Source organism: Coptis chinensis, chromosome 7 (genome assembly GCF_015680905.1).
Source record: "Coptis chinensis isolate HL-2020 chromosome 7, ASM1568090v1, whole genome shotgun sequence".
NCBI classification, from domain to species: domain Eukaryota; kingdom Viridiplantae; phylum Streptophyta; class Magnoliopsida; order Ranunculales; family Ranunculaceae; genus Coptis; species Coptis chinensis.
This window is the reverse complement of record NC_141462.1, coordinates 55,796,544-55,818,897: the sequence shown is the minus strand read 5'-3', so window position 1 is coordinate 55,818,897 and position 22,354 is coordinate 55,796,544. Positions and strand designations below refer to the sequence as shown.

The 22,354-nt window shown below is 37.5% G+C and overlaps 1 long non-coding RNA gene across 1 annotated transcript; it reads right to left on the bottom strand.

The window, feature by feature from the left end:
- Positions 1-330: 330 nt before the first annotated feature.
- On the bottom strand, positions 331-14,321 carry LOC147488050 (uncharacterized). The gene is made up of 3 exons (XR_015201004.1): positions 14,198-14,321; positions 13,973-14,029; positions 331-469 (listed from the first exon to the last, which is right to left on the bottom strand). It is a non-coding gene; the product is annotated as an uncharacterized LOC147488050 (long non-coding RNA).
- Between the last annotated feature and the right edge of the window lie 8,033 nt (positions 14,322-22,354).

The window sequence follows — 22,354 nt, the reverse complement described above, 5'->3', positions numbered from 1 at the left end:
CATCAAGAAAGAGGCCAAGGCACAAGAGAAAAAGGTACAACAGTTTCAAAGATGAGCAAATCAAGTCTAGCCTTTTCATAAGATCCTGGAGTATGATGTTCTACAAAAACAAGAAAAGGAAAAACAACTATGAGCAATTCTTCTATCGTTGTGGATAAACAAATGTACGCAAAAATAAAGTACAATATCATGGTACTATGATGCCTATACACGCTTTTTAACGCTAACACTACTACACTTGGGTATGTCATTTAAAATTGCAAAAGTGGGGAAAGTTGTTATCCAATTTCCTATTAAGATAATCGGTACAACCGCAACAACATACAATACCTTCTTTAGCCTTTATAGCTTGCCCCATGGATTGAATGACATCTTGAAGCAATGGTAATCCCATGTGGTAGTTTATTGATTTCCCATAACCTTTCAATATAAATACTTCCAAGTCATCCGTCCACTCCAATAGAGAAATCTGTATATGCATCGGAATTCTCATCAGCAATATACTAAAAGCAAGAAAAAATATTCAAAACAATTAAACTACGCATCGCCCATACAAAACAAAACAAAAAAAGGAGCAATAAATGAGACATGAGAAGCAAAAGAAAGAATAGTGATATTCAATAGTTGAACCAAAATGCATGAATAACAGTGATAAGAGCCCAAAACTGTAGTTTTAACCCCTTAATAATCATACTTTTAGACCAATTATGTGAGTAATAATTAAGAGTTAACACTGATTACGTGTTTTTATGCATTTCAGGCTTCAAAGTCCATTATGTGTAGAAATGTGCCACTTTAGCGAGATAAAGGAGCAAAGGTCGGTTACTAAGGAGTTCTGTGATTAAAGGCCAAGATTCAAGAAGATAAAGCCTTTCTAAAGCCCGGTCAAAAGCTGAAAAGTCGACGCGGGCAGAAACAGAACACAAGTTAGCAGAACTTCCGAAGGCCGTATCTTTAGACTCAGACCTCGGAATAGGGCCTACCTTATGTCAAAACGACCGGCTCGGAAAGAGCTTTCCAATGGTCTAAGCCTTGATCCAATCAGAGGAGCATAAGTGGATGAAAAGTTTGTTGAAGCCAACTGCAGCTGAAGAGGCCTTTTTGGACTGAAAGAATTGGGTTTTGGGCCTGATTCTCTAGCCCAAAACATGGCTCCAAGCCCATGCACGATTTTTGGATCTGAATGTATAAAAACAAAAGCTTAGCTCTTTGTTATTGGTAGATCTTTTAGAAAAGAATAGTAGATTTTTAGGTTAGAAAATAAAGGTAGCTTAGAATAGAAAGTAGCCATTAAAAATAGCTTCTAGATCTAGTTTTTCATGTAGATTAATTAAGTTTAGTTCCATTTCAATTATTGTATTAGATTAAACCTTTGAATCTTGTTCTTCATTTTGATTAGGTCAATAAAGTAGTATTTCTATCAACTTCAAATTTTGTCATTTCCATTTTTAGATCCAATTTCAATTCCTGTCCTTATTGCATTTTAGTCATTAAATTAGATTTCATTATTGTTTAATTAAGTAAATTTCAATTCTTTATATCATGTTTAGTTTAAATTTAATCGGAAATGATTGCGTAATGATTCTCGGCTAAACCTCCATTAGAGGGGGTTGAAAAGCCTTGATTCCGATTAACGTAGATTCGTCGTAATTTTCTTTCCACTCTAGAAACGTTTAGTTCACCATGAGAATGGGTTTAATCGTTCACATTCTAGTTATTAATTGGTAGAAATGTCATGTGTAATTAGGGATTAGAAAGAACCAATTATTCTGCGAAGCAGTTCAATTCGGATTACGACGATTTGTAGTTAATGGGATTAAGTCGAGTTAAAGTGGAATTAATTACCCTCTAACTCCTTATCATCGAATCAACGTAGCATTCCCTTAGTTATTCCCATCGTCGACTAGTTGCATTTCGTGGGTAGTTGCATTGTAGTCTAGTTGCCTTTTTCGTAAATCTCTCATTAGACTTTAAATTAGATTACTTACACGTGAGAACACAGCATGCGGAAGGACTAGGAGTGGAACGAATCACTCTACTCCACTATATCTCATAGACTTGAGAGTAGAATCTTTGATAAAACATAGACCCATAAGTTTAAGTTTAGTTTTACTTGCGTTTAAAGTTCATCGCTTTATTTCGTAGGTAAGACTATTCATTTTACTATTATCAAATGGCGCCGCTGCCATCTTAGTTTCACTTTCGTATTGTTTTCGTAGTGTTAATACTGTTCTTAAAGTCCCATTTCACCCACCCACCCATGTTTGATTCATACTGTGGTTGTCCATTTCAGAGTTGAAAAATTCCGGCCGAAATTACACCGATGCTACCTTTCCTTGAGCGCCGACCACCCTAACTCATCGGCCCCCTCGAAATTCTCCGCCCCCATGGGAGCTTGATTCACCCTTTAAACTCTGAAATTCTAAGATACACCGAGCGCCGACCACTTAACAAAACTTTTCGGATTTTGACAGTTTTGATTCGAACTTTGATATTTCATATTTTTCAGTGTTCTAACCTGCTATATACACTGAACAAGCGTAAACAAGACGTTATTCATAAGCGAAGCAAGGACGCAATTAGGTATTCCTTTCTTACACACCTCGCTCTCCTGTTAGAGGTTTATACTAGTATATCAGAATTTTTTGGAGTGTTGATGTGTTTAGCCAAGTTTGGTTTTAGCCTTGTATGAGATTAAGGTCTGGCCGAACAAAAACACCGAACGTAATTACACAACAACGTCAACAAACAAGTCTATCTAGTATACCACCCACTACACCTCTAGCTAATATTTCACACACATCACCTGACACAATGCCCGACGAAGAAGAGAGGCCTCTCTCTGACTTCTACAAAGCCTTGAGCGATAGCCCTAAATCTTGCATCGTTCTAGCAGACCCAGCGGGGGATTTCCGAATCCCTCCAAATATTTTTAATTTGTTACCCGTTTTTCATGGATTAGACCATGAAAAACCTTATCAGCACATGCGTAGGATTGAACAAGTCCTAACAACATTCCACCATCCTACGGTTGGTACGGAACAAATTAAATTAAGGGTATTCCCTTTTACCTTAGCGATAAAGGCGTCTTGGTTAACTGCCCAATTCCCATTCTCAGGAGTCGTGGGCTAAACTTGTTCACTGTTTATGGAACATTTTTACCCACCCCTAAAGACGGATGAGATGCTTTCCAAGATTCATTTCTTTTCGACAAAATCCTCATGAAACATTTTCGAGGCTTGGAATCGTTCACCGATCTCCTTATAGAGTGTCCACATCATAACTTAGCTTAACGACACGTTAGTTCGTGGCCTTTTCAAAGGACTTCTACACCACCATAAAGAAGTCCTTGACATAATGAATGGGGTAGTTTCTTAAGCAAAGGAGCTTCGGAGGCTTATAAATTTTTAGAGGACCAAACTAAGCGAAAATAACAACCGGGGGTAGTGACGATTACTCCCGCTCCACTAGTTCTTCTTCAACAGCTTAAGGCTACCAAGATGTTTGAGGTTAAATCAGATCCCGAGCTAAAACTCTAATTGAATCCCTCACAAAAAAGGTAGAGGCCATTTCAGACAACAAAAGCCAATCCCCGTCATGAATGTAAATTCAAATCCATGTAGTTTCGGTTGAGCCCTAAGCATCCCGACTCCCAATCGTCTATAGCCTATGAACGGGCTTGTTCCATTAATAGTGAACCTAACGCCCTTGGAGACAAAATCCCAACTTCGGTTGGAGAAATAACCAAAACGTCACACCTCAAGGGTACAATAACCAATATGTTAGGCCTACGCACAGCTTTAACCAAGCCCCACTATGACAAGGACAGGGTCAGGGGAATTTTAATAATTATAACAACCAAGTGCAACCTCGACAAGGTCAAGCACAAGGTCAAAGTAGTTATAATAATTATAATGCTAGTAGAGGTATCGTTCCGATAAATAATAACTACCAAAATCCACCCATAAATAATTCACGTGAAATAGTTCCAATCACACCACCCGTGACTACTACACCCACACAACCGGATCGTCTTGACACCTTCATACAAGTGAGCCAAAAACTTTTCCAAACCATGGCTCAATCTAACTAACAGCTTCTACAATCAGTTAATAATTTAACCAAACAGTTGGCTCAAGATAAAGCCCAACCCAAAGGTGTGTTGCCAGGTCACGAAATACCTAATCCTAAAACAACAAATACAGCCTTTGAGGTAACCGATAATACTAGTAGTGAATATGAAAAAAATGTAGGTGAGCTAAAGGCCATCACCACTCTCCGCTCGGGCAGAGTGGTTGATAACAAAGTAACTATGCCTATAGTTACCCCACCAAGAGTCCCCCACACCTTTATATTACTAGATACCAAATAGAAACTCAAGAGCCTACCACTCGTAGAGTAACCCGGTTACAACAAAACCTAAGAAACAGAAGCCACGGTTAAACACCCGTAATACCATTGCTAAATATAGACGAAACCACCGTTTCCACAAAAATTAGCCATGTTAACTAGGGATACAAATTACGAGGAGATTAGGGATGTTTTAAGAATCTAACAATAAACCTTCCCTTCCTCGAAGCTATAAAAAGCTACCACACCATGCTAAGTTTCTTAAGGAATTGTGTACTACTAGGCGTAAAGACCAATATACCAAAAGACGCTTTTTAATGCAACAATTCCCAACTCTATCCGAACGTAATGGAATTGTTAAGTACAAGGACCCGTCGCCCTATTGCATACAATGCACCTTAGAGATTCCTATCGACGACCGCATTATTAGACTTGGGGGCTAGTGTAAACTTACTCCCATTTTATTTGTATAGACAAATAGGTCTAGACGAGATGCAACCCACTAGAATGACGCGTTGCAATTAGTCGATCGGTCTATTAAGTATCCTAAGGGTGTCGCCGAAAATGTTCTCGTAAAAATTCAGGATTTTTACTATCCGGGCTGATTTTGTCATCCTCTATACGTAAGTCGCAAATGACTCGTCCCGATCATCTTAGGGCTTACCTTTTCCTCGCAACCGCCAATGCGGTCATTAATTGCCGCTGATGGTTCAATGTCCATGTCTTTTGGCCATCTTGCTGTTGAAGTCAATGTTTTTAAAACAAAGACACAGTTACCCGATTCGTCTATGGATGGAGAGGTTAGCATAATCGAGAGCGTTGCTCGAGATTATTTCAACAACACGTTCCCTGATAATCATATGCCCAAATTTCTTTCCTTTGGAAGTTCAGACTCCAACATTTCCATCCCTACACTAGTCGATACACATATTACGGATGAAAATGAGATAGATGACTTTCTCAAAGATGTAGAGGACTATCATAGTAACGAGGATATGACCAATCTAGATGAGCAATTCGATGAGTTTCTTCGAGAAGGTGATGAATCACCCTATCAAGAACTACTTTGCACAACATCCACCTCGATTCCCCTCCTTCCACCCTTTCAAAGCAATCTCGAGTTTGCACTCGATCCTTTTGTTTCTCCCGTGCTACATAATTTTTTAAATCCACCTAGTAAAAAACTACTTCAGAAGGACAAACCATTTGACACCTTCATTTTCAGAATTGAGACAGTCCCTACACACACAATGAATGAGTTTTGTGCTAAAACCACATCCTCATTGTTTACAGGCTGTCTTTCTACAACTTATCCATATCCACCATATTGTTCACAACCATTCACTTTTCCACACTTATTTACTAGAACACCCACTCATTCAAAAATGAAAAATAAGGTGCATGATAGGTTACATAATAGGGTTATCCGACTTCGCTTTCATTTCACTAGGTTGAGTCATAGGAAATCTTGGTGCTTGATTGTGTTTGGATATGTTTTCTGTGATATTTATTTATGGAATGATCCACAATTATTTCGGTTGTTGATATATGATAAACTGCATGTTCATACATACGTCTAGATAAAGTCTCGAGTATCTGACTATAAACGACTCAACTTTTGTGGTTGGTGCATTTCCTTTCATTTCCATATATTGGTGAGTGCACCATTAAGGTAACCGGGCCCTCCCTATGGAGTGTGTGGCTGTAAGTACCGGATCCTAAGTCCACGTTTAAACATAATTCACGTTTTCCACTCTTGCATGTTTTCTCGGATTTTTTTTTTTTTTTTTTTTTTTTTTGAGTCATGTTTCTCTATGGGGTGAATTATGTCTTTATTGTTTATTGTTTTTACTTTTAAAATTAATATATATATATATATATTAAAGAATAAGCATAGTAACCTAGGAAGTCTCGGGAATCTGACTTTAAAAGACCCATTGTTAAAAACAAATTTTCTAAGCTTCGTTGTAAAAATTTGTTTGGGGGTGGGGTGTTCGTATTTTTGTATTAAATATTTATGTCCCATTAGAGTTGCTTAGGCCGTTTTATTGTATTACGATTCGGGTTGACATAATCCATGAATTTAGAGTTCAATTGTTCGCATAACGTAAGTCATGCATGCACTTCGAGGCGTTTTTCACTATCTTATATGTCATCCACGGTCGGAATAGAGTGTTTTATGGATCATTGGATTGGAAATTCTCTCCTGATCATTTCCATATCTCATTCAAGAAAAATCGGACCGTAACGGCGGCAATTTTGATTTGAAGTTTCGCTAAAAATCGAAAAAATCACAAATTTCGATTTTGGGCTTGGGCCCAACCCCGCCATCGACCGACCGCCGCCTTTACCTTAGCCAACAGTCGCGATCTTCTTCCTCCATTCCGCCATTAACGCCCAAAAGCTTGAAACAAATAAAAAAAAAATAAATTAAAAAGAAAAACAATTAACCCACGCCCACAATCCAACTCTAACTCCAAATCTTCTCTTAAACCATACCCACACCACCTCCACCAATTCAAACCACCAAAACCACCAAAAATTAAAATTCAAAGCTGCCGCCACCACCACACCACCACCACCATCGTTTTTGATCAGTGAGTCGTTCCTCATTACTCCTACACCTTCTACAAACACCAAATCATATTCAAACTTCCAATGGCTCAACAACGCCGAATTTTACCGGAGCAAGCTTTTACCGCCGACCACTTCGCTACCGCTTTTACGGTGATTTAGATGATCGGTCGAGATCGGAGTAGCATGTGGTACTCGACCGGGAAGCCTATTACCACGAGGACTTAGTCCGACGGTTCTACGATACGAGGGAGTTGGAAGGGACGAGGATTTTTGTAGTTGTGGCGAAGAGGCGGAAGGAAGTGACGACTGGGTTGTTGGCTGAGATTCTAGGCATTCCGCCTAGAATCCATCCGATGTCACCCCAAGAGTCCCAACATAATGGGGTAGAGCCATTGATGCACGAGACAGTTATTGGAGGCTTTTCTACAATGCGAGATCGCATTGTGTTCGACAGATTTCCCTTAGGACCAACCACCGCTACCCTCCGATTGGTTGGAACGTCCAGGGGAAGGGGAAGGTCAGCGACATCGGCCTGAACTGCCTCCACATCTTATGGATACTCCAAGAGCAGAAGTATGACTTCTGCATCTTAGAGTTTTTACTGAGCATGATTAGGGGAGTAGGAGGTCTCCGCTGCCCCCCCCCGGTTGATAACAAAGATCATGCCGAAGTTGAGAGAGCGCGGCTCAGCGCGACGATCGGACATACATCACCCTCCACCGTAACCCTCGCATCTATAAGGAGTGTGTCCAACGGGTTTGGAGATTGGCTGAGGATAGAGAAGAAGAAGAAGAGGATGGTGGAGCTGAGAATGAAGAGGAGGCTGGGGGAAATCAGGATGCCTCGGAGGATGAGGAGGACTTGACGTGTTTTGATGCGGATGCCTTGGAGAGGTGCTGGTCAGATACAGAACGCATGGCTGTGATCCATCGTGGCATGCGTTCGCTCAACACTATCTGTGAAGACCTCCGGACTCGACAGGCAACGATGCATCATAACTTCGAGCCCGCGCACCCGAGAGAGGACGGAGGTGGGAATGATGAGGGCCGAAGCTAGAAGCTCAGCCGCCCGGAAGAGATGCTGACACGATTTCCACCTCACGGGGACTCTCCTTCTGAGGATACACCCTCGAGACACGAGCGCCGTCGCCAAAAGACGAATGGTGCTGGTCCATCAGGAGCTCAGGAGCAGTCTCCGGACCATGTGCCCTCCACTACCAGTTCCGGAGTAGCTAGGGATAGTATAGTTTGATGTTTTATGTTTTATTTGTAGTTTCATTACTGTCATTTATTTTTATGTAAGTTTCTTTCCGTAAGTTGAATTTTGTAGTGAAATGTACTCCGCATGAATTATTGTTAATATAATGGGTTATTTTCATTATGCGTGGTTGTTTAATATTGACCCCACCTTCCCAACTTGTTTGGGGATGGTTTTATCTATTCCAGCATTATTTTTATATAACCCTCGTGTTAGAATTTATTGTGGAGTCAAGGTGAAAATATGGTTGTTTAGGCATATATATGAATAAGTATCATGGTAGGATGAAATCTAGATTAAATAGGTACATTCTATCATAAAATCAACCAAAAAGATACTGGGTTTGAATTAGAATCAAGGAAATGAGTTGTTTCCGTTTTCGGGTTTGGAAATTTTAGGATTTTCGGAACCTGCCGTAATTAGTTTTGGCAACTTCCCGATCCATTTTAGCAACTTTAAACCTATATAAACTTGATACAATCTATCCTCACAACTCACACTACACCTAAACTCCATCACTCACCTTTCACTCCCCGCCATTCCCTCGTTTCGCTCTCATTTTCCGAAGTTTCGCAACTCCGAAAGCCACTTTCAAGCCGAAGCCGACTTCGCCAAACACCGAAATTTCAATTTCTTCAGAAGGCCAGCCGCCTTTCGGGGACCAGAAATTTCCAGTTTTTCGATGCGTAGTATCCGGATCATTCGCAGCTATTCCAAAGCGTAATTTGAGATGACATCTCTAACATTGATACCGAACAGCCTTTCAAAGATTTGTTCCAAAGCTCTACTTATGGTGCTTGGTTTCATGGGGTTTATCACATTCGCTGGCTGGGAGCCGCTTTTATGGTAAGACCGGATGCACTTTATTCTCCAACACTAGCATCTTATTTTTACGATAACTGCATTTTCTTTGAAAGACCGGATGGAGAACAAGTGTTCTCCATCAACATTGATAATGAACCAATGGAAATTACCGTGTTCTTGCTAGCATTTGTTCTTGGACTTGCTATGCCCGCTGAAATACAAGACCCATGGTGCTATTGGGTCGATAATATGTATATCTACACTTACGAAGTTTTTGCATGAGTCGTATGGCGGGCATTTTCCGTATTGAGGACCAAGGGAATATAACGCCGCTTTGGTAGCCCGGTCCATGAACATAGGAACTGTTATGTTTTGGATCATGCTAAACATTTTAGGGGAATGGCGTTTTCTTACGTGAATGATGCCACTTGCGCGCGTCTTCCTTGCTTTAGCCACGGACGTATGTGTCATGACCTTCCCCAACCTTGATGTCTAGTTTACCTCGATCCCATAGCATGAGGCATAAGTACCTTCTTATGCCCGTTCTAGTTTCTCATATTATGCTATGTTTCTTTCCTTCACTTTTTTTGTACACGCTTCACGGATTGGATTACGATTACATCGCATTTACCCACCAATAGTATTATTCGATCTTTCCGCAATGATTTGGCAAGGGGTGGAGGATACAACCTCATCTGGTTGCACCCTACACCCCGTCGGACCAAGTGGCTCTTAATAGGTTAGCAATAATAGATGATAAATGGCGGAAGCCCGCAAATTATCATGGCATGGCAGACGCTGAAGGAACCTCACTTCTTTATGGAAGAAGAGAATGAGGAAGATGACGAGTAATCGCGAGGGGATAAGGTAAGTTTCATTCTAGTTAGTGTCCGCTTATGTCCCAAGCAATTTCATTCTTGTTAACCCCATAATGGGTAGAACTTCGTATAGAGTTGTGTCGGGTTTTATTTCCTATATTAGTATGCGTTCTAACCTTGTTTTACGATGTGTTTCTGAATTTCACGCCGCTTCAATGGTATTTTTCCTACCCTCTTTATTTAAATGCTTTGAGGACAAAGCATGCTTCTTGTTTGGGGGGCATAGAAACACGGTAATTAAGGCATCCTGTTAGGATATAGATAGAGTTAATATGCATTTGTTTTCTAGTTAAAATTTTAAAAATTCAAAAATATAAATAAATAAGTTCATGCTATACACTTAGGAATAGTGGTATTGTTTTCCTTCTCTATGCTCTTAACAATCTAGAAGTCTCACGTAGCTTTTGCATTAGAATAATTGTTAGAAACTTAGGTTAATATGTAGGTAATAATCTTTGCATCTATCTATAAATATATTACATGAGTATCTATGATTGTTAGCAGTAAGTTTCTGAAATCTAGGCTAGAGTACTTATTCTACAAATCCTGTGAGAATATAGCCTAAAGCCTTATATGAGTGAAACATTTGAGAAATGACACAAGGGAGAAGTATATTCCGAATAGAGAAATCACACGTCCACTTGCTTGACCACTATACCATGTCCTAAGAGAGAATTTAGGCCCTTTTTGGATCGATATAGCTAGAAATTCTGACCTAAGTATATTTCCGCTAGTCTCCCCACTGAGCCTTTCATTAGCCCTTTCATACACAAATCCTTTACCCTGTTACAAAACAAAACAAAATAAAAAATTCAACCTACCCAATTTAGATAAGTCTGAGAATAAAATGAGGAAGAAAGAAGAAGAGAAAAACATGTGTAAACAAAAGTTAGTTAATTGCTTCAGAAAATAAAGAAAAGAAGTTTCCATCCAAAGAAAAGAAAAATAAAAATAGAAATAAAATAAAAACTCCAAAAAATAGAATAAAAGGAGTCAAAAGCCAAAGAAAAAAAAAAAAAAAAAAAAAAAGGATGGAAACAAAGTGTAGAAGCAAAAGTAAATAACAAGGTTTTCTCTAGTTACATAATATGAAGACTCTATTATCTCGACTTGTCCTTTTTAATATCCATTTCCTTCCTTCTTAAACCATCTCCTAATCCCCCTAAACACCTAATAAAGACCTCTAGCTCAATTAGGAATAGGTTAGTGTGATAGTAAGTGGCGGATGTGTTTGATCGACTTCGACTTCCTTTGTGTGTCATTGAGATTGTAAGGTAAAGTGTGCCCATCACAAGACTACTAGAGTAAATAAAAACTTGAGTGGAAAAATCAGTGTTGTATCTTGACTATTATTGTGAGAACCTACTTAAGGACGCTTATCCCGAAGTTTTAAAAACGGACCTGCTATTGCATTTCATAGTATTACTCATTGTATATATGTTTATTGTAGATGATTGATTATTATGCATATATTTTAGCTTAAGTTTTGACATGATTATTCTCATTTCATTGCTAGTGAGATGTATAGATAATTGAGACATAAATAAGGAAACAATAGTTTTATTTCTTAGTCGTTGTAGTATAGATGAAGTTTGTGAGTACCTTCATTGGAAAACTCTCACGAAACTATAACTCGTCCACTAGGGAATTCCTAGTGGTTTAAGGCCTTGTTGCATATGGTCAATGCAATCGCACTCAACGAAACGAGAGTAGATAGAACTCCATTTTTTGTTACTTATTCTAATTTCTCATCTTTGCTTGAGGACAAGCAAAATGCTGTTTGGGGGTGGTTTGATAAGAGCTCAAAACTGTAGTTTTAACCCCTTAATAATCATACTTTTAGACCAATTATGTGAGTAATAATTAAGAGTTAACACCGACATTTGTTTTTATGCATTTCGGGCTTCAAAGTCCATTATGTGCAGAAATGTGCCACTTTAGCGAGATAAAGGAGCAAAGGTCGGTTACTAAGGAGTTCCGTGATTAAAGGCCAAGATTCAAGAAGATAAAACCTTTCTAAAGCCCGGTCAAAAGCTGAAAAGTCGACGCTGGCGTAAAACGACACAAAGTCAGCAGAACTTCCGAAGGCCGTATCTTTGGACTCAGACCTCGGAATGGGGCCTACCTTATGTCAAAACGACCGAGTCGGAAAGAGCTTTCCAATGGTCTAAGCCTTGATCCAATCAGAGGAGCAGAAGTGGACGAAAAGTCTGTTGAAGCCAACTGCAGCTGAAGAGGCCTTTCTGGACTGAAAGAATTGGGTTTTGGGCCTGATTCTTTGGCCCAAAACATGGCTCCAAGCCCATGCACGATTTTTGGATCTGAATGTATAAAAACAAAAGCTTAGCTCTTTGTTATTGGTAGATCTTTTAGAAAAGAATAGTAGATTTTTAGGTTAGAAAATAAAGGTAGCTTAGAATAGAAAGTAGCCATTAAAAATAGCTTCTAGATCTAGTTTTTCATGTAGATTAATTAAGTTTAGTTCCATTTCAATTATTGTATTAGATTAAACCTTTGAATCTTGTTCTTCATTTTGATTAGGTCAATAAAGTAGTATTTCTATCAACTTCAAATTTTGTCATTTCCATTTTTAGATCCAATTTCAATTCCTGTCCTTATTGCATTTTAGTCATTAAATTAGATTTCATTATTGTTTAATTAAGTAAATTTCAATTCTTTATATCATGTTTAGTTTAAATTTAATCGAAATGATTAAGTAATGATTCTCGGCTAAACCTCCATTAGAGGGGTTGAGAAGCCTTGATGAAAGCTTGATTCCGATTAACGAGATTCGCCGTAATTTCCTTTCCACTCTAGAAACGCGTTTAGTTCACCATGAGAATGGGTTTAATCGCTCACATGCTAGTTATTAATTGGTAGAAATGCCATGTGTAATTAGGGATTAGGAAGAACCAATTGTTCTCATGGCAAGCGATTCAATTCGATTACTTAACGATTTGTAGTTAATGGGATTAAGTCGAGTTAAGGTGGAATCAATTCCCCTCTAACTCCTTATCATCGAATCAACGTAGCATTCCCTTAGTTATTCCCATCGTCGACTAGTTGCATTTCGTGGGTAGTTGCATCGTAGTCTAGTTGCCTTTTTCGTAAATCTCTCATTAGACTTTAAGTTAGATTACTTACACGTGAGAACACAGCATGCGGAAGGACTAGGAGTGGAACGAATCACTCTACTCTACTATATCTCATAGACTTGAGAGTAGAATCTTTGATAAAACATAGACCCATAAGTTTAAGTTTAGTTTTACTTGCGTTTAGAGTTCATCGCTTTATTTCGTAGGTAAGACTATTCATTTTACTATTATCAAACAGTACATAAATGCTCATGTCAGGGTCTTGCCTCTATTAAATGAGTACTAAATAACCAACGTTACGATGATGACCAGAACCCCATTCATGAAATACGTATTGAATGAATAATATATTTTTGACGATACGGCCTGAATGAGCTTACTATCATGCCATTTTTATGCACAAACATTTTCATGAAAAAGAAAAACAATATTAAGACAAAAAATTATTTGATAATAGAAAGAGAGGGAGGGCCTACGCATCTGCCCTTTCAAAGAAGGTGAGAGCCTCTCAACATGGCAACAAAAGGAACATAACAAAATAGTCAAAGAATCAAAGAAGAACCCACCAAAATGAAGCCTCTATTTTCAATGACACAATCTAGCACAATTGCAAAACTATAGTATATACTGAAGTAGACAACTGAAAATGTAGCGCGGGTTTATAGGTACAGACTGAAATCTCTAAAACAACCAAAAAAAATAAGACTAAGGTAATACACCAAGTTGCATGAGCTAGGTAAATTCTGGAAAAATTGAAAAGACCACGTATTCACCATGTAGCGAACCTAGAGACTTAAAAAGGGCTCATGAAATGACAGTCTCAATGCAATATTAGGTGATACGCACCAAGCTTTGAAAACAATAGACTCGATTCAGATGCTCATTCGAGCAAAGTGTGTGACAACAAAGAAAACGAAACATAAAGTAACAAACAAATAAACAAACGAACAAAAAGAGAAAAAACAAGTGGTACACAAAATGGAAATAAATATCCTTGTCAAATACAGATACCTCATAAGGGGAAAACAGTCCACAAGCTCGATCAGTTGTGTTCAACAAAGATGCTTCCTGTTAAAGGAGAAACAGAAGGGTTAGTATGGCACATTACAACGAAGCCCAGAAATATGATAGTTCATTTACCTAGATTCAGAAGAAGAAAAATAAGATATCCGTTTTGCACAATTTTTGCTAATGAAAGTCGTAAATATCTAGACCTATACGTATATGTTAACTTACTTGCTTGCACAGAAACCACAGTGAAGAAGTCTCATGTCTTGTAATATTAAGTGGGTACCGCTTAGCTAAAGTTGAGGTAACTTCATCTAGAATAGGTTCCTTCAGTTTTTCAACCTGCAGCTCCCGGGTTTTTCCCTGTAATCCTGCAATTATGTGATTAGGTTAAACAAATGAATTTAGAGCCAATTTGCTTATATTAAATTAGAATGTAATCACTCTTACCAAAAAAGAAATTACTCTAAATTGTGTACCTTGTAGCTTGCACAAGTATCAAAAAACCTAAGCAATGTATCACTTGCTCGACTCTCACTAATTACAGAAAAGCTCGATGCTGACCCGGTCCTAAACTTCCTTTCCCTTGAAACAGTCCCATCCTAAATGACACAGCACTAGCTGATGCTCGTGGAACCTGTCCAGTTGAACAAAAAGGTAGTACTAACTTTTTAGAACTAACATAATACAAAGAGAAGCTACTCAAAAACAATTGTATGCGTGCACTTAATAGTTGGGGGGTTGTGAGCATAATGAAAAGATACTCAAAAAGGCATGCAAAAAGAAGAGACATTACAAAGAAATAGATCAATATTTTCATTCGCAAAAGAATTGTTACGAAAATGTAAATACAGGCCCTTAATGTCTTCATAAATTAACAATTCCTCTATTACACTTTCTTATGATTGTAATGTGTACCAAATTATCGAAATCCATTCAATCTGTTGCATCCTTAACACCAATTAATCTATGCAAAGATATGAATAACAACAAATAATTAAAAGAAATAAAAAATAAAAATGTACACGGTAGAGGTAAACATAACACTGCAATGGGTTTCCAGAACTACGATTTGGCTACATTGCTACTTATATCAGTGTTGCACCCAACATAAGTCCTAGTTAATATATTTACTAAATTAGGTAAATGAACTATGAACAAATGACGACCTAGAAAGTGAGACTGTAATCCAAAGTCATGAGCCAATAAACGGGAAGGAAGCCAGAAACATCTCTTCTTTAAACTGACAATGGATCGAACAACAAAAAATAGTGTCAAGAATGCAAGTGCCAGCAACATGATAAAGGCATGAAGGATATGAACAAGACAAAGAGCCCAAAAGACTGCCTGAAAGCTAGTTCAGATTCCCTATATCAGACCATATGCCTACAATGTAACTATTGATCCACGGTTTGTATTCTCCTTGGTAAAATTTGAATTTATTATAGTGCCCTCTAATTTGGTCTACACAGTACATAAACAAAGATATACACCCTTTGAACCAATAAAAGAGTTTAGCTCCATTTACGAGTAAAAAAGCTAGACCCTTAGAAAGTCAAAATAAATTATAAACCATGTTGCAAGAAAATCTAACAAGCTAGTAACTTGGAATAGTGATGATAGAGACTTATTTTTTCATATTTTACCTCTTTCATTTTTTTATTATTTTTGTTTCCCTATTCTCAAATGGTAGGTTAATCTATTTCGTAATACACCCACAACAAGTGACTAGCTAAATTGTTTCCTAATGCCTTAGTTTAAATTAAGGCAGCTTAGGATTCCGCATTTATAGTATGGGCAAATTCAGCAACCTCATAGTCAGAGGTATAGTGAAATGGAAGCTCCTTCGAGTCCTGGGTATTATTCGTCTAGGCATCATGGTGGGCCATGATGCGAGGCAGGTGCCCCTGAGTTTCAACTTTCCCCGTCTTATGGTCGATATCGTATGGGATTTGGGGAGTTTACTGATAGGGCTTCAGCGGAGGAGTATGGGAGGTAGTCATTTAGTCATCAACCACAGCCACAATTTGATAATCGGTCACCTTTTGTCGATAATGTGGTCTGGGTTCCAACTGGAACAATACCTAGTGAGAGTGGTGGTTTTCCAGTTAATCTTGGTCACCCTCAGAATGGTTTCAAAGGGAATGGTAGTAGGTGTGAGCAGTGTAGGATGGCTTTGCAAAGGAATCAAACTCCAATTGATACTGGTCGTTACCCTGATCCTAGATGGATGCCAGCAGCCCAACCTCATTTGGAACCACAAAACTGTATGAACGAATTCCATCAGTTTGGTAGTCCTCCTTGTGCTGAGTGCAACCATAAAAGGAAGGCTTACCATTTTAATCCGGAAGCAAATTTGGAGTCTGGAATATACCCCAAGGAACTAAATGATCCTCGTAACTTATATAGTGAAGCTCATAATCACGAGTGAGGATGGATCCAGCATCACCACTTGAACCCTCGGGGTGAGGAGCCAAGAATTAGTTATGGTTACATTCAATATATTTTGGGTATAGTTAAATCTGTCAAAGAGGCATATTTCCTTTTGTTCTAGTTTGAATCAGACAAAAGGACTCTTAATTTCTAATAGAATGAAGGCAGTACCAAGTAAATTCAAAATAAAAAATTGCACCTTTGAAGCAAGAAAATTAAAATCGAATTCGCATCAACCCTAGTTTAGCAATGGAATCCCTAGAATACGGAAAACATAATTCGAAAGTGAAAGTTGAAGATTCGAATGGGTACTTACTAAATCGGCAGTAAGAGAGAATATTGAACAGCGTCCGCAAAAGAGACCATTGAGAAGCGGCAGGCGAGAAGGAAACCTAAGTTTAGAAGAAAAAGTATGAGAAAGAGATGGTTGTGTTGTCTAGTTCGAAGAAAATAATTAATAGAGCGCGATTTTGTGTTCTCCCGAAATTTCGAAGTTGTTCTGGGTTTTTGGATTTGCAACCCTTTCCACACGGTTTGGTGCAATTAATAAGTGTTACAAATTAATTTTAGAAAATCAACCAAATTAAAGTAACACTCAACGATATTGGTAACGTTTATTAAGAATAAGCGTAGACGCTTACCAATGGCAAAAGAGTGTTACAAAACAAAAAAGGTGTGTGTTACAAATATCATGTTATGGTGTAGTGTCACCTGAAGAGGATGATAGTTCTTCTTTGGTTGGGGAGTAAAAATGAGAGATCAATTAAAGATATGATGATATAGTTTTTGGATTGAGAGCGGTTTCTGTTCTGTTTTGAGAGTGGTGAGTGAACATTTTTGAGAATGTAGATCATGGACTAGAGAATGTTTCACTGATGGAGCGTGAGTGAAAAGAGAGTTGTGAGAGATCGAGGTTATTTTTTTTGGGTGTTCATAAGAGGCACGAAGAGTGAGTGAGAGTGAATGTGGGCGTGTTTTTGAAGTAGTTTTTTTTTAATGGGTGAGTTGTTGTGGGCGAGGACCAAAAATGGATGGGTCTGTCATATAAAGGCAGGGGAATATGTAACTGTTTTAGTAGAATGGTCACAAATATTACTCCACACATATGCCCTTACTTAGAAAAAAAAAACATTTGTGACAGTTTCTAATCCGACCGTCACCAAAATCTTTTTAAAACAGTCACAAAAACACTTTTCTGCCATTTGTGACCGTTCCGAACAGAACAGTCACAAAAACCCTTTTTTCTACTAGTGTTAACTCGACTTAATTTACTAACGAAGAATCGTCGTAATCCAAATTGAACTGCTTTCGCATAACAATTGGTTATTCCTAATTCCTAGTTGTTCATGATAATCTCTACCAACTAACATCTAGCATGTGAAACAATCAAACCCATTCTCATGGTGAACTAATTGTTTTCTAGAATGGAATGGGAAATCACGACTATTCTACGCTTAACAAAAATCAAGCTTCATCAAGGCTTCTTCAACCCCCTCTAATAGAGGTTTAGCCTAGAATTATTATGCTATCATTTCTCATCAAATTTAAACAAGACATGATATCAAGATTATAACTTTACTATATTGATATAATCAAAAATTCAAATCTAAATTAACAACTAAGAAATGACTAACAACTAAAACTGAATTTAGATCTAAGTAATTTAATAAACCAAAACTGAAATCATGAATAACTAACTACTTTTATTAATCTAATGAAGGAATAACAATGATTCAATAATCTAAATTAAAATAAGGTAATAAAAACTAATTAATTAATGGAGTCTAAATCTAGATCTAAAACTATTCTCCAATGGCTACTTGCTACCTAAACTAATTATTGCTTAAAAGTTAAGTCTTGTGTCTTGAAATGGAGGAGACAAGATCCACATTTTCGTGCATGGGCTGAGGAGCCATGTTTTGGGCCGGAAAATCGAGCCCAAAACCCAATTTCTTCAGATCACAGAGGCTTTTTTAGCTGGATTTTGCTTCAACAGACTTTTCGTCCACTTCTGCTCCTCTGATTGGGTCAAGGCTTGGACCATTGGAAACCCAAAGATACAGTCTTCGGAAGTTCTGCTGACTTTTGTGTGTTGTTTCTGCCCGCGTTGACTTTGACTTTTCAGCTTTGACCGGGCTTTACAAAGGTTTTTTCTCCTTGAATCTTGGCCTTTAATCACAGAACTTCTTAGCAACCAACCCTTGCTCCTTTATCTCGCCAAAGTGACACAATTCTACACATAATTGACTTCAATGCCTAAAATACATAAAAACACGTAATCAGCATTAACTCTTATTTATTACTCGCATAATTGGTCTTAAAGTATTATTGTTAAGGGGTTAAAACTATAGTTTTGGGCTCTTATCACTTTGATTATTTGATCTCAATTGAGCATCTAAAAATAATAGGCAGAGTTTCATTTGAATATGATCACATATCATATAAGCACCTAAAAAAAATTCGGTAGAGTTTGATTTGAATATTGAACATATCATATAAGCACCTAAAAAAACCCGATAAAGTTTCATTTGAATAATCAACATATCATATAAGCACATGTACTATTACAACCAAAGTTCACACTGACATTAGTACATTATCAGCTAGATGTAATAATCCCAAAGACAGAACTTCAATGAATGTAACAGCATCTGGAACTACTCCCGTAACCAATTCACCTGATAGAACCATTCGACTGCCTTTGTAGCACATCCAATTCATCGCTAATCCTACAATCACCGCAGTCCAAGAATATGTAGTAGCATCATTCCTTTGCATCATCATTCCGTTCAGTTGCTTGTAATTGTGTCAAATTCACTTTGTATCATCCATGCTTCTCTTTGGCAAGAACTTGTTGACACGTGTGGTTTTTATGTATGGAAGAGAATATGGATGATGATGGATGATGGGTGTCGTTGGTTAAAACCACACAAGATCAAAACCTAATATCCCTTTAAAGTAAATGATGAGTAGGGTATCAATCCGCTTCTAACTTATATCACCTATGAAGGATGAGAGTGGAAAGGGGTGTCGAGGGATTAAAAACAATGGTTGTAGAGATTGTGAATTACTAATGTCAAGCTAAACTAAACTAAACTAGTGATTGATTATATGAGAGGGAATTCAAGAGATTTGAATCCACTAATACCTTTGATCTGCGACCTTCTACTTTATGGTTGTTCTCACAAGTAGACTACAATTAGGCAATCAAGTGAGTGTTGATGCCCTCTTGGATGAAACATCGTTAACACTTATTTCTACTTAAGGTTGTTCCTATGTTTATGCTATTAATATCTTTTTTCCTTTTATTTATGCTCGGACAGCTATTCAATGTAATACTGAGAGCAACGTTAAGAAGTGCTTCCTAATTAGGCAGTCATTCAATGAATCACCACTTAAGACAAACACAAATAATTAATACTTCCCCTAAAAAGCCACTCCCTGAGCTACCCCTTCTAGGGAAGCACAAGTAATACTTCCCTAACTCTAAAGAACTGCACTACTAGAAGAAAAATAAAGAATACTAGCATGATATTAATATTGCAAAACATAAACTTTATCTACACTTCCATCCCCTGGTGTGGGAAATTGGGCTTATAACTAAAAACATAAAGAACTAACATGATTGGAGAACACTATGAACCAGAAAAATCACCGAACACTAAACACCGACTTCATCTCCTCCCCTTAAAAGAGAAAAGTAGCATTCCATCAAGAAGGATGAACACGAAAAAAAAGAACATAAAACTAGGGAGATTAATTTATTAAGACTTGGCTAGTGAAAACTGAATATCTTATTATTAACCTCTCTCTGCCTCAAGTTATGGAGACAAGAATGAATGAATGTGAATTGACAATTACAATTGGCACTGAGGTGCTCTACTTATTGGGGTTAAAATAAGGTCTAGAAACATCTAAAACATGGGCTTTTAGGTCCAATTTTCTATTCTATCGACCTTGACCAAGTCCCAAACGACTTTGACCTTTGTTTGAGCCACAATTAGAGTTTTGCTATGTTTCATGCATCTAGACGCATGGGATAGAACGATTTAATGCGTCTGGGACACATTGACTTTTTTAGCGCGACATGCAAATCTTGTAAACTCCGTATCTTTTGAACCATAACTCTGTTTGAGGCGTGTGATCTAACAAAACGATCACCATGATGAGCTCTACGCTAAGATATATGAAAATGCAATGTTCAATGAAGTACTTATGGACGAATTCTTTATCAATATCTTTAGCATCCAATAAAACTTCTAAAAAAGTCCATCTTTGCGAGCTTTGATCCAATCAATGAGTCTAATGCCTTGGGATCCCAAATAAACTTTAAAACAAGTACAAGTCCATTCTTTTCATAAGTTTATAAACCTTGGGCCTTCTCCATAATAATCCATAAGCTTCATATGATCTTTTAATGCTCCAAATAGCTCCGTTTTGTCCCTTTAACTCTAATATTTGGCAAACCTCTCTTTTTCACCTGTAAAATCATAAAACACAACTTACAAGTACTATTACTCCAATAAGATGGCTAAACAAGAGGTATAACTGAGGGTTAAAATACACTTTTTGAGCACTTATTATAACCCTAAACTAGCCTTTTGCTAGTCTCTTGGCAGATAAGATAAAAAGAGATCAGTGATTGAAATTACATCCTAATAACAAAAACAAAATCCTAACTCACTTTCACAGGCATCGCGATTGGATTTATCCTATACAACAAGGCTTTAAACTTTTAAATTCTCCAAAAAGGACGAGTTATAGTCTCGTGAGGGTTTTTAGGTGATATACCCACAAAATCAATCAATAGTATATTCAAGAATAATAGTATTTTTTCAGAAAGAGAAATTCCTTACCAACTTAGTGCTCAATCCAATGGATGGGTCTCTATTACTAACTTCATTACTGCAAAGACTCATAGATTATGCAATGAGATAGTTAAAATTGATAGAACTCTCAACCAAGGCTTATGTGTGTACTTAGTCAATCTCATATACTCTCCTATCAAAGAAATGGAATCCCTAGTCTACCTTTAGATAGATAATCTCGACTTTCAATCCTCACCGGTCATACTCCCATAAAAGAATATCTCTCAGAAGATGGTTTACTATTTTAACTCATGTATGTGGGGAAAATAATAAGAAATACGAACATCCCACATACTATCTTGAAAAATGGACTTCTGGATGAAAGTAGTCTCATGGATAGAATGTCAATCACATATGAAGTGTCAGATCCTTCGCTTTAGCATTCTTTCACCTATTCTAGACTTTGTATCATACTGTAGTGATAATGGGCCATAACTTGGCTTGGGATTGGTTTTTGAAAGAAAGGTAAAACAGATTTAAATGGTTTTTGAAGAACACTAAGTGTTTTTCTTCTTTCTTGGAAGATGTCTTTGATTTCTGTATTGTAGAGAAAATTCTTCATTTGTATTGGCTTCTCTATCAATTCTGCTCAACTTCTTCTTTTTCTTTTTTTCTATTTTTTTTCTTTTGCTCAGTGGTATATCTTTGATTAGTATTGAATATGTTTGCTTTCCACTAACTTCTTTCTTTTAGGACAGAATGATGGTCTTCATTGTATCTCTCTGGTATTTCCTTGTGATCTTCTTTTTGGGCTCTTTCTTCCTCCTTGTTTATTTCGTATTCTCAGAAACATATAGGTATGGCTAATAAATGTGTTTGGGTTATACTCCTTGTTTAGAGTTGGGTAAAAGGGTTTATGAAGGAAAAGGTTTGATGTATGGCTCAAAAGGGTTTAACATGATGGTCCTACTAGGTGGGTTAAAGGATGAATGGGTTCACTACTTGACTTATCAGTATGATACTCTGTTTCGAATAGACTACAAGACCTAATGGCTATCTCTCTAGTTAATGTCACTCCGTGATTAACCAAATTAACGAATAATGAGACTATATTACAACGAAATAAAGAACTGAAAGAGGTTGA